Source organism: Puntigrus tetrazona, chromosome 4 (genome assembly GCF_018831695.1).
Source record: "Puntigrus tetrazona isolate hp1 chromosome 4, ASM1883169v1, whole genome shotgun sequence".
Classification (NCBI taxonomy): domain Eukaryota; kingdom Metazoa; phylum Chordata; class Actinopteri; order Cypriniformes; family Cyprinidae; genus Puntigrus; species Puntigrus tetrazona.
Genome location: NC_056702.1, coordinates 16000186 through 16015858, shown reverse-complemented (window position 1 = coordinate 16015858; position 15673 = coordinate 16000186). Strand labels below are relative to the sequence as shown.

General features: G+C 37.0%; 8 non-coding genes and 19 pseudogenes across 8 annotated transcripts; all 27 read left to right on the top strand.

Annotated features, from left to right (window-relative positions):
* Nucleotides 1-4324: 4324 nt before the first annotated feature.
* Nucleotides 4325-4443, top strand: LOC122343860. Its single transcript, XR_006250848.1, has one exon. It is a non-coding gene; the product is annotated as a 5S ribosomal RNA (ribosomal RNA).
* A 282-nt stretch (nt 4444-4725) lies between these two features.
* On the top strand, nt 4726-4844 carry LOC122343643. The gene has a single exon (XR_006250813.1). It is a non-coding gene; the product is annotated as a 5S ribosomal RNA (ribosomal RNA).
* Nucleotides 4845-5123: 279 nt separating this feature from the next.
* Nucleotides 5124-5232, top strand: LOC122343770 (annotated as a pseudogene).
* Nucleotides 5233-5512: 280 nt separating this feature from the next.
* LOC122343668 lies at nt 5513-5630 on the top strand (annotated as a pseudogene).
* A 277-nt stretch (nt 5631-5907) lies between these two features.
* Nucleotides 5908-6026, top strand: LOC122343927. The gene has a single exon (XR_006250907.1). It is a non-coding gene; the product is annotated as a 5S ribosomal RNA (ribosomal RNA).
* Nucleotides 6027-6305: 279 nt separating this feature from the next.
* On the top strand, nt 6306-6424 carry LOC122343569 (annotated as a pseudogene).
* A 280-nt stretch (nt 6425-6704) lies between these two features.
* On the top strand, nt 6705-6823 carry LOC122343544 (annotated as a pseudogene).
* Nucleotides 6824-7099: 276 nt separating this feature from the next.
* LOC122343719 lies at nt 7100-7218 on the top strand (annotated as a pseudogene).
* Nucleotides 7219-7494: 276 nt separating this feature from the next.
* LOC122343590 lies at nt 7495-7613 on the top strand (annotated as a pseudogene).
* Nucleotides 7614-7894: 281 nt separating this feature from the next.
* LOC122343850 lies at nt 7895-8013 on the top strand. The gene has a single exon (XR_006250840.1). It is a non-coding gene; the product is annotated as a 5S ribosomal RNA (ribosomal RNA).
* A 277-nt stretch (nt 8014-8290) lies between these two features.
* LOC122343739 lies at nt 8291-8409 on the top strand (annotated as a pseudogene).
* A 277-nt stretch (nt 8410-8686) lies between these two features.
* On the top strand, nt 8687-8805 carry LOC122343646 (annotated as a pseudogene).
* Nucleotides 8806-9089: 284 nt separating this feature from the next.
* Nucleotides 9090-9208, top strand: LOC122343553 (annotated as a pseudogene).
* Nucleotides 9209-9887: 679 nt separating this feature from the next.
* Nucleotides 9888-10007, top strand: LOC122343612 (annotated as a pseudogene).
* A 273-nt stretch (nt 10008-10280) lies between these two features.
* LOC122343907 lies at nt 10281-10399 on the top strand. The gene has a single exon (XR_006250889.1). It is a non-coding gene; the product is annotated as a 5S ribosomal RNA (ribosomal RNA).
* Nucleotides 10400-11076: 677 nt separating this feature from the next.
* Nucleotides 11077-11193, top strand: LOC122343792 (annotated as a pseudogene).
* A 276-nt stretch (nt 11194-11469) lies between these two features.
* On the top strand, nt 11470-11588 carry LOC122343535. The gene has a single exon (XR_006250797.1). It is a non-coding gene; the product is annotated as a 5S ribosomal RNA (ribosomal RNA).
* Nucleotides 11589-11864: 276 nt separating this feature from the next.
* Nucleotides 11865-11973, top strand: LOC122343760 (annotated as a pseudogene).
* A 280-nt stretch (nt 11974-12253) lies between these two features.
* Nucleotides 12254-12374, top strand: LOC122343621 (annotated as a pseudogene).
* Nucleotides 12375-12652: 278 nt separating this feature from the next.
* Nucleotides 12653-12771, top strand: LOC122343539. Its single transcript, XR_006250801.1, has one exon. It is a non-coding gene; the product is annotated as a 5S ribosomal RNA (ribosomal RNA).
* Nucleotides 12772-13045: 274 nt separating this feature from the next.
* Nucleotides 13046-13167, top strand: LOC122343842 (annotated as a pseudogene).
* Nucleotides 13168-13445: 278 nt separating this feature from the next.
* LOC122343615 lies at nt 13446-13564 on the top strand (annotated as a pseudogene).
* Nucleotides 13565-13842: 278 nt separating this feature from the next.
* On the top strand, nt 13843-13951 carry LOC122343756 (annotated as a pseudogene).
* Nucleotides 13952-14232: 281 nt separating this feature from the next.
* Nucleotides 14233-14351, top strand: LOC122343638 (annotated as a pseudogene).
* Nucleotides 14352-14631: 280 nt separating this feature from the next.
* LOC122343727 lies at nt 14632-14750 on the top strand (annotated as a pseudogene).
* A 276-nt stretch (nt 14751-15026) lies between these two features.
* On the top strand, nt 15027-15145 carry LOC122343849. The gene has a single exon (XR_006250839.1). It is a non-coding gene; the product is annotated as a 5S ribosomal RNA (ribosomal RNA).
* A 274-nt stretch (nt 15146-15419) lies between these two features.
* LOC122343660 lies at nt 15420-15537 on the top strand (annotated as a pseudogene).
* Nucleotides 15538-15673: the final 136 nt, after the last annotated feature.

The window sequence follows — 15673 nt, the reverse complement described above, 5'->3', positions numbered from 1 at the left end:
CAAAAAGGTTGAGAAGGTGATTGGTATGTTGAAAGCAGACATAATTTGTTTACAAGAGACACATTGGACAGAGGGAATTATGGAAAATATTAAAAATTATGGGAAGAAGATATTTTAGTTAATCACGGGACTCAAAAAGCATGTGGTGTTGCAATTTTGATAAAAAGAGAAAACTGAAATGTGTAAAGCAAATATATAAAGATGATAAGGGAGATTGTTAGTTATAGAATTTGTGTTTTGTAATGAATTGTTTAGATTGATAAATATATATGCACCAAATGTAGAGGCTGAAAGAAAGGAACTTTTAAAGAAACAAAGCCATTATGTACAGGTAAATGTATAGTGGTTGGAGATTTCAATGTGTGGTGCACAAGATTAGATGCTTCAAGCACTGCTAATTTTAAATCAGATGTGTCTAGGAAATATCTAAATGAGTGGATGCAAAGTGATGAAATGGTAGATGTTTGGAGAGAAGAAAACCCATTTGAGAGAGAGTTTTCTAGAAGGCAAATGGTAATGGGAAGCTTAAAACAAAGCAGGATAGATTTCTGTTTAGTTAAAAGAGAAATATTAAATTATGTTAAAAATGTGAAATACAGTTTTTTAGGCATAAGTGATCATGCAGCTATAAAAGTAAAGATAGGTATAAATCTGGGAGAAAGAGGAGGGGGAGTGTGGTGTTTGAATTCATCCATATTAACTGAAGAGGCTTATAAGGAAAATATTAGAAAATGCATAAGTTATGAAATGGAAAACCCTTTGTTTGATGAAAATGTGTGTGAGTGGTGGGAAGGAATGAAAGAAAAAATTAAAAGAAGAAGCATTAGGTATTCAAAGCAAAGGGACTTTATGAGGAAAAGTAGAATAGAAGCACTGAAAAAGGCATTGGAGAAAGAAGCAAAAAAAATAGAAAGTAATCCTGAGTACGGCAAAGAATGTTATTGTCAGATAAAAACAGAAATGGACGAGTATGAAATAGAAAAAAGTGAGGGTGCAAAAGTAAGAAGTAGAGCACAGTATGCGGTTGAGGAGAGAGGAGTACAAAATTTCTTTCTGAATCTAGAAAAAGAAAGCAGAAGAGAAATCATATAATGGAATTGGAGAATGGAAAAGGTGTAAAGGTAACTGATTATGTGGAAATAATAGGAGTGGTGGAGGCATTTTATGCGGGATTGTTTAAGAAAAAAGGTGTAAAACAAGAGTGCGTAGATGAAGTTTTAGATACGTTGAGTGCTAAGTTAAAAGAGGGCGATAAAAATATGTGTGATAGAGAAATAAGCATAGAAGAAATAAAAGAAGCAATAAAACAAACAAAACCAAATAAAAGCCCAGGATCGGATGGGTTAACACACGAGTTTTATAAGACGTTCATCGAGGTTTTAGCGCCCATTTTATGGAAGCTATATAAAACTATGGAAGAGAGAGCGGAAGTGCCAGAATCATTGACTTTAGGGGTAATCAATATCTTGTATAAAAATAAAGGTAGTCGGCTTAAGTTGGAAAATTACAGGCCTTTGAGCCTTTTAAATACAGATTATAAGATACTGACAAAAGTACTGGCAAATAGAATAAAAGAGATAGTGGGGAGTATAATATCACCAAGTCAAGCATATAGTATACCAGGCAGGGATATTTCAGATACAGTGTGCACAATAAGAGATGTTGTGGACAAAATGGGAAAGGATGGGGAGGGGGGTTTGATTTTAAGTATGGATTTAAATAAGGCATTTGATAGGGTAGAGCACAGTTTTATAGAGCAAGTAATGAGAAGATTCGGTTTCGGGGAGAGGATTTTAAGATGGATAAAGTTGTTGTATAGTAATTCAAAAAGTTGTGTAAAGATTAATGGTGTTTTAACAGACTCATTTCCTATAGAGAGGTCAGTTAGGCAGGGATGTCCGTTGTCGGCATTGCTGTATTCGATAACGGCTGATCCTTTGGCAACATTAGTTAAAAAAGATAAGGAAATAAAAGGAATCCAAATTCCATATGGGGGAATGAGCATAATTCATCAGTATGCAGATGACACAACATTTACAGTCAAAGATAGAGAGAGTATAAATAGGGTAATGAAACATATGGAAACATACGGTAAAGCATCAGGTGCTAAAATAAATGTTGATAAATCAGAAATAATGAGTGTAGGTGGAACAGATATAGAAGGACAAGATATTCCTTTTAAAGTAGCGAAAGAATATATAAAGATTTTAGGTGTGAATATAGGAGTAAATGCAAAAGAGGCGAGAGATGCTACATGGACTGGGATTTTAAATAAAATAAAACAGGTTTTACAGTTTTGGAGATTAAGAGATTTAAGATTAAGAGGAATGGTAGTTGTAGTTAATTCACTATTGCTTGTTAAATGTAATTATGTGATGGGAGTAATTGATCTACCGGATTGGGTGTTGAATGAAATGAGGGAGGTTGTGAACACATTTTTGTGGAGGGGGAAAGGAGTGAAAATATCAACAAAAACATTAATAGCAGATTACAAGGAGGGTGGGTTGAGGCTGATTGATTTAGATGTAAAAAGGAAAGCAGTAAGAGTGAAAACAATAAAGAAGTACTTATATGATAAAGTGGAATATGGATGGAAGGGTTTTATGAGAGATCTTCTGGACAAAAGTAGTGGTTGTGGAGAAGAAGGGATATTCATGGCCTTAAAGAAGCCAATGATTGAAGATATGCCACTGTTTTATAAAGAAGTATTGAGTGCATGGTCTGAATTTTTAGTGAATGTCGAGTACGAGTGTGAAAATATAAACCAAATACACAAGCAGCCAATATTTTTGAACCCAAAGATACGGATGAAAGGGAAAATGTTTTATAATAGACTGTACATGAAAGCAGGAGTAAGACAGGTAAAGGATATGGCTTATGAATACATAAAAGGTTTTTACCAAATAGAGCCATTTATGATTATGTGGTAGAGTGGGATGAGGAAATTGAAAAATCAAAAGTGGACTCTGTATGTGAAAACATTAAAATAAGTTTGCCCAGGAGCTGGGTGGAAGGGATTGAGAGGGAAACGGTTAAACCGGGAAATTGGGGAATGCCAGAAATGTTTTATGTTGAAAATGGTAAAAAGAAACCTTTAGCTGATATAAATACTAAGCTGATATATAAAATATTCCTGAAAAAGGAAATTAAATTGCCTGCATCAGAAGCTGTTTGGCCAAAACTCTTCCCAGGATTTAACGTTAAAACAATATGGAAGAATTTAAGTGTGAAATATAATGGACTGGACTGTGAAAATTTAGACTTCAAATTAAGACATAATAGAATATATACAAAGGTGGTAATTCATCAAATAAATAAGAATGTGAACAGAGAATGTGATGTATGTAAGATTGACCCGGAGACTTTGATGCATATCTTTTTTGAATGCAAAGAGCTTGTTGTGTTTCATGAAAAATTGAAAAATGTGGTAAAGGAGGAATGGGGAAAAGATGTAACAGGAAATGAATGGAAAAAATTGTTTTTATTTGGTGAATGTATGAATCATAAGGATAAGAAGGTTAATTTGTGTAACTTTATTTTAAGTCATGCAAGGTATGCAATATGGGCGAGGAGGAATTTGGCATATTATGAAGGGAAAAAAGTGGACGTAGCTGTGATGTTCAGGACTGTTGTGGAAAAAGTATTTATCTAATGTGGAAATATCTGAGCAAAGATGTTTTTGAAAAAGCTTTTATTAATGGATATAGACTTATATCTGTGGAAGACAAAGGAGGATTGAGTTTAAATTTCTAAAGATGGAGAATTATATTTGTAATGTTAAATGACATAGGATGATTATATGTGTGTAAATGTTTGGTGATGTGAAAATTTGAATGGAGGATTTTGCGTTTATTGTATGAATGGCTATGTCACACTGTGTTAATGAGTTGTATTGATTTGATACTTTTGATAATAAAAAAAAAAAAAAAAAAAAAAAAAAAAAAAAAAACACGCCTGATCTCTCAGAAGCTAAGCAGAGTTGGGCCTAGTTAGTACTTGGATGGGAGACTGCCTAGGAATACCAGGTGCTGTAAGTTTTTGAGTTTTTTCACTACTTATCTAATACACTGGCCCTTAGTGTGGTCAAAGTTTGACCAGCTCTTTGCTTTCCCTTACTGCTTATTTAATTCAATTGCCTTTAAAGTAGCTGTTCTTTAAACAGAGTTTGACTGTTTTTAACTACTTAACTAATGCTCTTATCTTTAATGTAGCTCATTTTAAAGTATTTTTTTTTATTTTTTTTATATTTCATTCATTACTTATCTAGTATAATGGCACTTAGTGTGCCTCACCTTAAAATAGGGGGCTTTTTGCAGCAGCTTTCGCTTACGGCCATACCACCCTGTTCACGCCTGATCTCGTCTGATCTCAGAAGCTAAGCAGAGTTGGGCCTAGTTAGTACTTGGATGGGAGACTGCCTAGGAATACCAGGTGCTGTAAGTTTTTGAGTTTTTTCACTACTTATCTAATACACTGGCCCTTAGTGTGGCCAAAGTTTGACCAGCTCTTTGCTTTCCCTTACTGCTTATTTAATTCAATTGCCTTTAAAGTAGCTGTTCTTTAAACAGAGTTTGACTGTTTTTAACTACTTAACTAATGCTCTTATCTTTAATGTAGCTCATTTTGAAGTATTTTTTTTTTTTTGTATTTCATTCATTACTTATCTAGTATAATGGCACTTAGTGTGCCTCACCTTAAAATAGGGGGCTTTTTGCAGCAGCTTTCGCTTACGGCCATACCACCCTGTTCACGCCTGATCTCGTCTGATCTCAGAAGCTAAGCAGAGTTGGGCCTGGTTAGTACTTGGATGGGAGACTGCCTAGGAATACCAGGTGCTGTAAATTTTTGAGTTTTTTCACTACTTATCTAATACACTGGCCCTTAGTGTGGCCAAAGTTTGACCAGCTCTTTTGCTTTCCCTTACTGCTTATTTAATTCAATTGCCTTTAAAGTAGCTGTTCTTTAAACAGAGTTTGACTGTTTTTAACTACTTAACTAATGCTCTTATCTTTAATGTAGCTCATTTTGAAGTATTTTTTTTTGTATTTCATTCATTACTTATCTAGTATAATGGCACTTAGTGTGCCTCACCTTAAAATAGGGGGCTTTTTGCAGCAGCTTTAGCTTACGGCCATACCACCCTGTTCACGCCTGATCTCAGAAGCTAAGCAGAGTTGGGCCTAGTTAGTACTTGGATGGGAGACTGCCTAGGAATACCAGGTGCTGTAAGTTTTTGAGTTTTTTCACTACTTATCTAATACACTGGCCCTTAGTGTGGTCAAAGTTTGACCAGCTCTTTGCTTTCCCTTACTGCTTATTTAATTCAATTGCCTTTAAAGTAGCTGTTCTTTAAACAGAGTTTGACTGTTTTTAACTACTTAACTAATGCTCTTATCTTTAATGTAGCTCATTTTGAAGTATTTTTTTTTTTGTATTTCATTCATTACTTATCTAGTATAATGGCACTTAGTGTGCCTCACCTTAAAATAGGGGGCTTTTTGCAGCAGCTTTCGCTTACGGCCATACCACCCTGTTCACGCCTGATCTCGCTGATCTCAGAAGCTAAGCAGAGTTGGGCCTAGTTAGTACTTGGATGGGAGACTGCCTAGGAATACCAGGTGCTGTAAGTTTTTGAGTTTTTCACTACTTATCTAATACACTGGCCCTTAGTGTGGTCAAAGTTTGACCAGCTCTTTGCTTTCCCTTACTGCTTATTTAATTCAATTGCCTTTAAAGTAGCTGTTCTTTAAACAGAGTTTGACTGTTTTTAACTACTTAACTAATGCTCTTATCTTTAATGTAGCTCATTTTGAAGTATTTTTTTTTTTGTATTTCATTCATTACTTATCTAGTATAATGGCACTTAGTGTGCCTCACCTTAAAATAGGGGCTTTTTGCAGCAGCTTTACTTACGGCCATACCACCCTGTTCACGCCTGATCTCGCCTGATCTCAGAAGCTAAGCAGAGTTGGGCCTGGTTAGTACTTGGATGGGAGACTGCCTAGGAATACCAGGTGCTGTAAATTTTTGAGTTTTTCACTACTTATCTAATACACTGGCCCTTAGTGTGGCCAAAGTTTGACCAGCTCTTTGCTTTCCCTTACTGCTTATTTAATTCAATTGCCTTTAAAGTAGCTGTTCTTTAAACAGAGTTTGACTGTTTTTAACTACTTAACTAATGCTCTTATCTTTAATGTAGCTCATTTTGAAGTATTTTTTTTTTTTTGTATTTCATTCATTACTTATCTAGTATAATGGCACTTAGTGTGCCTCACCTTAAAATAGGGGCTTTTGCAGCAGCTTTAGCTTACGGCCATACCACCCTGTTCACGCCTGATCTCGCCTGATCTCAGAAGCTAAGCAGAGTTGGGCCTAGTTAGTACTTGGATGGGAGACTGCCTAGGAATACCAGGTGCTGTAAGTTTTGAGTTTTTTCACTACTTATCTAATACACTGGCCCTTAGTGTGGTCAAAGTTTGACCAGCTCTTTGCTTTCCCTTACTGCTTATTTAATTCAATTGCCTTTAAAGTAGCTGTTCTTTAAACAGAGTTTGACTGTTTTTAACTACTTAACTAATGCTCTTATCTTTAATGTAGCTCATTTTAAAGTTTTTTTTTTTTTTTTTGTATTTCATTCATTACTTATCTAGTATAATGGCACTTAGTGTGCCTCACCTTAAAATAGGGCTTTTGCAGCAGCTTTCGCTAACGGCCATACCACCCTGTTCACGCCTGATCTCGTCTGATCTCAGAAGCTAAGCAGAGTTGGGCCTAGTTAGTACTTGGATGGGAGACTGCCTAGGAATACCAGGTGCTGTAAGTTTTTGAGTTTTTTCACTACTTATCTAATACACTGGCCCATAGTGTGGTCAAAGTTTGACCAGCTCTTTGCTTTCCCTTACTGCTTATTTAATTCAATTACCTTTAAAGTAGCTGTTCTTTAAACAGAGTTTGACTGTTTTTAACTACTTAACTAATGCTCTTATCTTTAATGTAGCTCATTTTGAAGTATTTTTTTTTGTATTTCATTCATTACTTATCTAGTATAATGGCACTTAGTGTGCCTCACCTTAAAATAGGGGCTTTTGCAGCAGCTTTCGCTTACGGCCATGCCACCCTGTTCACGCCTGATCTCGCCTGATCTCAGAGGCTAAGCAGAGTTGGGTCTGGTTAGTACTTGGATGGGAGACTGCCTAGGAATACCAGGTGCTGTAAATTTGAGTTTTTTCACTACTTATCTAATACAACGCCCTTAGTGTGGCCAAAGTTTGACCAGCTCTTTGCTTTCCCTTACTGCTTATTTAATTCAATTGCCTTTAAAGTAGCTGTTCTTTAAACAGAGTTTGACTGTTTTTAACTACTTAACTAATGCTCTTATCTTTAATGTAGCTCATTTTGAAGTATTTTTTTTTTGTATTTCATTCATTACTTATCTAGTATAATGGCACTTAGTGTGCCTCACCTTAAAATAGGGGGCTTTTTGCAGCAGCTTTAGCTTAAGGCCATACCACCCTGTTCACGCCTGATCTCATCTGATCTCAGAAGCTAAGCAGAGTTGGGCCTAGTTAGTACTTGGATGGGAGACTGCCTAGGAATACCAGGTGCTGTAAGTTTTGAGTTTTTTCACTACTTATCTAATACACTGGCCCTTAGTGTGGTCAAAGTTTGACCAGCTCTTTGCTTTCCCTTACTGCTTATTTAATTCAATTGCCTTTAAAGTAGCTGTTCTTTAAACAGAGTTTGACTGTTTTTAACTACTTAACTAATGCTCTTATCTTTAATGTAGCTCATTTTGAAGTATTTTTTTTTTTTTGTATTTCATTCATTACTTATCTAGTATAATGGCACTTAGTGTGCCTCACCTTAAAATAGGGGGCTTTTTGCAGCAGCTTTCGCTTACGGCCATACCACCCTGTTCACGCCTGATCTCGTCTGATCTCAGAAGCTAAGCAGAGTTGGGCCTAGTTAGTACTTGGATGGGAGACTGCCTAGGAATACCAGGTGCTGTAAGTTTTTGAGTTTTTCACTACTTATCTAATACACTGGCCCTTAGTGTGGTCAAAGTTTGACCAGCTCTTTGCTTTCCCTTACTGCTTATTTAATTCAATTGCCTTTAAAGTAGCTGTTCTTTAAACAGAGTTTGACTGTTTTTAACTACTTAACTAATGCTCTTATCTTTAATGTAGCTCATTTTGAAGTATTTTTTTTTTTGTATTTCATTCATTACTTATCTAGTATAATGGCACTTAGTGTGCCTCACCTTAAAATAGGGGCTTTTTGCAGCAGCTTTCGCTACGGCCATACCACCCTGTTCACGCCTGATCTCGTCTGATCTCAGAAGCTAAGCAGAGTTGGGCGTAGTTAGTACTTGGATGGGAGACTGCCTAGGAATACCAGGTGCTGTAAGTTTTGAGTTTTTTCACTACTTATCTAATACACTGGCCCTTAGTGTGGTCAAAGTTTGACCAGCTCTTTGCTTTCCCTTACTGCTTATTTAATTCAATTGCCTTTAAAGTAGCTGTTCTTTAAACAGAGTTTGACTGTTTTTAACTACTTAACTAATGCTCTTATCTTTAATGTAGCTCATTTTTAAGTTTTTTTTTTTTTTTGTATTTCATTCATTACTTATCTAGTATAATGGCACTTAGTGTGCCTCACCTTAAAATAGGGGCTTTTGCAGCAGCTTTCACACGGCCATACCACCCTGTTCACGCCTGATCTCGTCTGATCTCAGAAGCTAAGCAGAGTTGGGCCTAGTTAGTACTTGGATGGGAGACTGCCTAGGAATACCAGGTGCTGTAAGTTTTTGAGTTTTTTCACTACTTATCTAATACACTGGCCCATAGTGTGGTCAAAGTTTGACCAGCTCTTTGCTTTCCCTTACTGCTTATTTAATTCAATTGCCTTTAAAGTAGCTGTTCTTTAAACAGAGTTTGACTGTTTTTAACTACTTAACTAATGCTCTTATCTTTAATGTAGCTCATTTTGAAGTATTTTTTTTTTTTTTTGTATTTCATTCATTACTTATCTAGTATAATGGCACTTAGTGTGCCTCACCTTAAAATAGGGGGCTTTTTGCAGCAGCTTTCGCTTACGGCCATGCCACCCTGTTCACGCCTGATCTCGTCTGATCTCAGAAGCTAAACAGAGTTGGGCCTAGTTAGTACTTGGATGGGAGACTGCCTAGGAATACCAGGTGCCGTAAGTTTTTGAGTTTTTCACTACTTATCTAATACACTGACCTTTAGTGTGGTCAAAGTTTGACCAGCTCTTTGCTTTCCCTTACTGCTTATTTAATTCAATTGCCTTTAAAGTAGCTGTTCTTTAAACAGAGTTTGACTGTTTTTAACTACTTAACTAATGCTCTTATCTTTAATGTAGCTCATTTTGAAGTATTTTTTTTTTTTTCATTTCATTCATTACTTATCTAGTATAATGGCACTTAGTGTGCCTCACCTTAAAATAGGGGGCTTTTTGCAGCAGCTTTCGCTTACGGCCATACCACCACCTGTTCACGCCTGATCTCGCCTGATCTCAGAAGCTAAGCAGAGTTGGCCCTAGTTAGTACTTGGATGGGAGACTGCCTAGGAATACCAGGTCCTGTAAATTTCTGAGTTTTTTCACTACTTATCTAATACAACGGCCCTTAGTGTGGCCAAAGTTTGACCAGCTCTTTGCTTTCCCTTACTGCTTATTTAATTCAATTGCCTTTAAAGTAGCTGTACTTTTTAAACAGAGTTTGACTGTTTTTAACTACTTAACTAATGCTCTTATCTTTAATGTAGCTCATTTTGAAGTATTTTTTTTTGTATTTCATTCATTACTTATCTAGTATAATGGCACTTAGTGTGCCTCACCTTAAAATAGGGGCTTTTGCAGCAGCTTTCGCTTACGGCCATACCACCCTGTTCACGCCTGATCTCGCTCTGATCTCAGAAGCTAAGCAGAGTTGGGCCTAGTTAGTACTTGGATGGGAGACTGCCTAGGAATACCAGGTGCTGTAAGTTTTTGAGTTTTTTCACTACTTATCTAATACACTGGCCCATAGTGTGGTCAAAGTTTGACCAGCTCTTTGCTTTCCCTTACTGCTTATTTAATTCAATTGCCTTTAAAGTAGCTGTTCTTTAAACAGAGTTTGACTGTTTTTAACTACTTAACTAATGCTCTTATCTTTAATGTAGCTCATTTTGAAGTATTTTTTTGTATTTCATTCATTACTTTAGTATAATGGCACTTAGTGTGCCTCACCTTAAAATAGGGGGCTTTTTGCAGCAGCTTTCGCTTACGGCCATACCACCCTGTTCACGCCTGATCTCGTCTGATCTCAGAAGCTAAGCAGAGTTGGGCCTAATTAGTACTTGGATGGGAGACTGCCTAGGAATACCAGGTGCTGTAAGTTTTTGAGTTTTTTCACTACTTATCTAATACACTGACCCTTAGTGTGGTCAAAGTTTGACCAGCTCTTTGCTTTCCTTTACTGCTTATTTAATTCAATTGCCTTTAAAGTAGCTGTTCTTTAAACAGAGTTTGACTGTTTTTAACTACTTAACTAATGCTCTTATCTTTAATGTAGCTCATTTTGAAGTATTTTTTTTTTTGTATTTCATTCATTACTTATCTAGTATAATGGCACTTAGTGTGCCTCACCTTAAAATAGGGGCTTTTTGCACAGCTTTCGCCACGGCCATACCACCCTGTTCACACCTGATGTCGCCTCTGATCTCAAAAGCTAAGCAGAGTTGGGCCTCGTTAGTACTTGGATGGGAGACTGCCTAGGAATACCAGGTGCTGTAATTTTTGAGTTTTTTCACTACTTATGTAATACACTGGCCCTTAGTGTGGTCAAAGTTTGACCAGCTCTTTGCTTTCCTTTACTGCTTATTTAATTCAATTGCCTTTAAAGTAGCTGTTCTTTAAACAGAGTTTGACTGTTTTTAACTACTTAACTAATGCTCTTATCTTTAATGTAGCTCATTTTGAAGTATTTTTTTTTTTTTGTATTTCATTCATTACTTATCTAGTATAATGGCACTTAGTGTGCCTCACCTTAAAATAGGGGCTTTTTGCAGTAGCTTTAAACACGGCCATACCACCCTGTTCACGCCTGATCTCAGAAGCTCAGAAGCTAAGCAGAGTTGGGCCTGGTTAGTACTTGGATGGGAGACTGCCTAGGAATACCAGGTGCTGTAAGTTTTTGAGTTTTTTCACTACTTATCTAATACAACGGCCCTTAATGTGGCCAAAGTTTGACCAGCTCTTTGCTTTCCCTTACTGCTTATTTAATTCAATTGCCTTTAAAGTAGCTCTACTTTAAACAGAGTTTGACTGTTTTTAACTACTTAACTAATGCTCTTATCTTTAATGTAGCTCATTTTGAAGTATTTTTTTGTATTTCATTCATTACTTATCTAGCATAATGGCACTTAATGTGCCACACCTTAAAATACGGGGCTTTTTGTAGCAGCTTTCGCTTACGGCCATACCACTCTGTTCACGCCTGATCTCGTCTGATCTCAGAAGCTAAGCAGAGTTGGGCCTAGTTAGTACTTGGATGGGAGACTGCCTAGGAATACCAGGTGCTGTAAGCTTTTGAGTTTTTTCACTACTTATCTAATACACTGGCCCTTAGTGTGGCCAAAGTTTGAGCAGCTCTTTGCTTTCCCTTACTGCTTATTTAATTCAATTGCCTTTAAAGTAGCTGTACTTTAAACAGAGTTTGACTGTTTTTAACTACTTAACTAATGCTCTTATCTTTAATGTAGCTCATTTTGAAGTATTTTTTTTTGTATTTCATTCATTACTTATCTAGTATAATGGCACTTAGTGTGCCTCACCTTAAAATAGGGGCTTTTGCAGCAGCTTTAGCTTACGGCCATACCACCCTGTTTACGCCTGATCTCAGAAGCTAAGCAGAGTTGGGCCTGGTTAGTACTTGGATGGGAGACTGCCTAGGAATACCAGGTGCTGCAAGTTTTTGAGTTTTTTCACTACTTATCTAATACAACGGCCCTTAGTGTGGCCAAAGTTTGACCAGCTCTTTGCTTTCCCTTACTGCTTATTTAATTCAATTGCCTTTAAAGTAGCTGTACTTTAAACAGAGTTTGACTGTTTTTAACTACTTAACTAATGCTCTTATCTTTAATGTAGCTCATTTTGAAGTATTTTTTTTTTTGTATTTCATTCATAACTTATCTAGTATAATGGCACTTAGTGTGCCTCACCTTAAAATAGGGGGCTTTTTGCAGCAGCTTTAGCTTACGGCCATACCACCCTGTTCACGCCTGATCTCGCCTCTGATCTCAGAAGCTAAGCAGAGTTGGGCCTAGTTAGTACTTGGATGGGAGACTTCCTAGGAATTCCAGGTGCTGTAAGTTTTTGAGTTTTTTCACTACTTATCTAATACACTGGCCCTTAGTGTGGTCAAAGTTTGACCAGCTCTTTGCTTTCCCTTACTGCTTATTTAATTCAATTGCCTTTAAAGTAGCTGTTCTTTAAACAGAGTTTGACTGTTTTTAACTACTTAACTAATGCTCTTATCTTTAATGTAGCTCATTTTGAAGTATTTTTTTTTTTTTATTTCATTCATTACTTATCTAGTATAATGGCACTTAGTGTGCCTCACCTTAAAATAGGGGCTTTTGCAGCAGCTTTAACTTACGGCCATACCACCCTGTTCACGCCTGATCTCGTCTGATCTCAGAAGCTAAGCAGAGTTGGGCCTATTAAGTACTTGGATGGGAGACTGCCTAGGAATACCAGGTGCTGTAAGTTTTTGAGTTTTTTCACTACTTATCTAATACACTGGCCCATAGTGTGGTCAAAGTTTGACCAGCTCTTTGCTTTCCCTTACTGCTTATTTAATTCAATTGCCTTTAAAGTAGCTGTTCTTTAAACAGAGTTTGACTGTTTTTAACTACTTAACTAATGCTCTTATCTTTAATGTAGCTCATTTTGAAGTATTTTTTTGTATTTCATTCATTACTTATCTAGTATAATGGCACTTAGTGTGCCTCACCTTAAAATAGGGGCTTTTTGCAGCAGCTTTCGCTACGGCGGCATACCACCCCTGTTCACGCCTGATCTCGTCTGATCTCAGAAGCTAAGCAGAGTTGGGCCTAGTTAGTACTTGGATGGGAGACTGCCTAGGAATACCAGGTACTGTAAGTTTTTGAGTTTTTTCACTACTTATCTAATACACTGGCCCATAGTGTGGTCAAAGTTTGACCAGCTCTTTGCTTTCCCTTACTGCTTATTTAATTCAATTGCCTTTAAAGTAGCTGTTCTTTAAACAGAGTTTGACTGTTTTTAACTACTTAACTAATGCTCTTATCTTTAATGTAGCTCATTTTGAAGTATTTTTTTTTGTATTTCATTCATTACTTATCTAGTATAATGGCACTTAGTGTGCCTCACCTTAAAATAGGGGGCTTTTTGCAGCAGCTTTCGCTTACGGCCATGCCACCCTGTTCACGCCTGATCTCGTCTGATCTCAGAGGCTAAGCAGAGTTGGGCCTGGTTAGTACTTGGATGGGAGACTGCCTAGGAATACCAGGTGCTGTAAATTTTTGAGTTTTTTCACTACTTATCTAATACAACGGCCCTTAGTGTGGCCAAAGTTTGACCAGCTCTTTGCTTTCCCTTACTGCTTATTTAATTCAATTGCCTTTAAAGTAGCTGTACTTTAAACAGAGTTTGACTGTTTTTAACTACTTAACTAATGCTCTTATCTTTAATGTAGCTCATTTTGAAGTATTTTTTTTTGTATTTCATTCATTACTTATCTAGTATAATGGCACTTAGTGTGCCTCACCTTAAAATAGGGGGCCTTTTGCAGCAGCTTTAGCTTACGGCCATACCACCCTGTTCACGCCTGATCTCAGAAGCTAAGCAGAGTTGGGCCTAGTTAGTACTTGGATGGGAGACTTCCTAGGAATACCAGGTGCTGTAAGTTTTTGAGTTTTTTCACTACTTATCTAATACACTGGCCCTTAGTGTGGTCAAAGTTTGACCAGCTCTTTGCTTTCCCTTACTGCTTATTTAATTCAATTGCCTTTAAAGTAGCTGTTCTTTAAACAGAGTTTGATTGTTTTTAACTACTTAACTAATGTTCTTATCTTTAATGTAGCTCATTTTGAAGTATTTTTTTTTTTTTGTATTTCATTCATTACGTATCTAGTATAATGGCACTTAGTGTGCCTCACCTTAAAATAGGGGCTTTTTGCAGCAGCTTTCGCTTACGGCCATGCCACCCTGTTCACGCCTGATCTCGCCTGATCTCAGAAGCTAAACAGAGTTGGGCCTAGTTAGTACTTGGATGGGAGACTGCCTAGGAATACCAGGTGCCGTAAGTTTTTGAGTTTTTCACTACTTATCTAATACACTGACCCTTAGTGTGGTCAAAGTTTGACCAGCTCTTTGCTTTCCCTTACTGCTTATTTAATTCAATTGCCTTTAAAGTAGCTGTTCTTTAAACAGAGTTTGACTGTTTTTAACTACTTAACTAATGCTCTTATCTTTAATGTAGCTCATTTTGAAGTATTTTTTTTTTATTTCATTTCATTCATTACGTATCTAGTATAATGGCACTTAGTGTGCCTCACCTTAAAATAGGGGCTTTTTGCAGCAGCTTTAGCTTACGGCCATACCACCCTGTTCACGCCTGATCTCGCCTGATCTCAGAAGCTAAGCAGAGTTGGCCCTGGTTAGTACTTGGATGGGAGACTGCCTAGGAATACCAGGTCCTGTAAATTTCTGAGTTTTTTCACTACTTATCTAATACAACGGCCCTTAGTGTGGCCAAAGTTTGACCAGCTCTTTGCTTTCCCTTACTGCTTATTTAATTCAATTGCCTTTAAAGTAGCTGTTTTTTAAGCAGAGTTTGACTGTTTTTAACTACTTAACTAATGCTCTTATCTTTAATGTAGCTCATTTTGAAGTATTTTTTTGTATTTCATTCATTACTTATCTAGTATAATGGCACTTAGTGTGCCTCACCTTAAAATAGGGGCTTTTGCAGCAGCTTTCACGCTTACGGCCATACCACCCTGTTCACGCCTGATCTCGTCTGATCTCAGAAGCTAAGCAGAGTTGGGCCTAGTTAGTACTTGGATGGGAGACTGCCTAGGAATACCAGGTGCTGTAAGTTTTTGAGTTTTTTCACTACTTATCTAATACACTGGCCCATAGTGTGGTCAAAGTTTGACCAGCTCTTTGCTTTCCCTTACTGCTTATTTAATTCAATTGCCTTTAAAGTAGCTGTTCTTTAAACAGAGTTTGACTGTTTTTAACTACTTAACTAATGCTCTTATCTTTAATGTAGCTCATTTTGAAGTATTTTTTTTTGTATTTCATTCATTACTTTAGTATAATGGCACTTAGTGTGCCTCACCTTAAAATAGGGGCTTTTTGCAGCAGCTTTCACTACGGCCATACCACCCTGTTCACGCCTGATCTCGTCTGATCTCAGAAGCTAAGCAGAGTTGGGCCTAATTAGTACTTGGATGGGAGACTGCCTAGGAATACCAGGTGCTGTAAGTTTTTGAGTTTTTTCACTACTTATCTAATACACTGACCCTTAGTGTGGTCAAAGTTTGACCAGCTCTTTGCTTTCCCTTACTGCTTATTTAATTCAATTGCCTTTAAAGTAGCTGTTCTTTAAACAGAGTTTGACTGT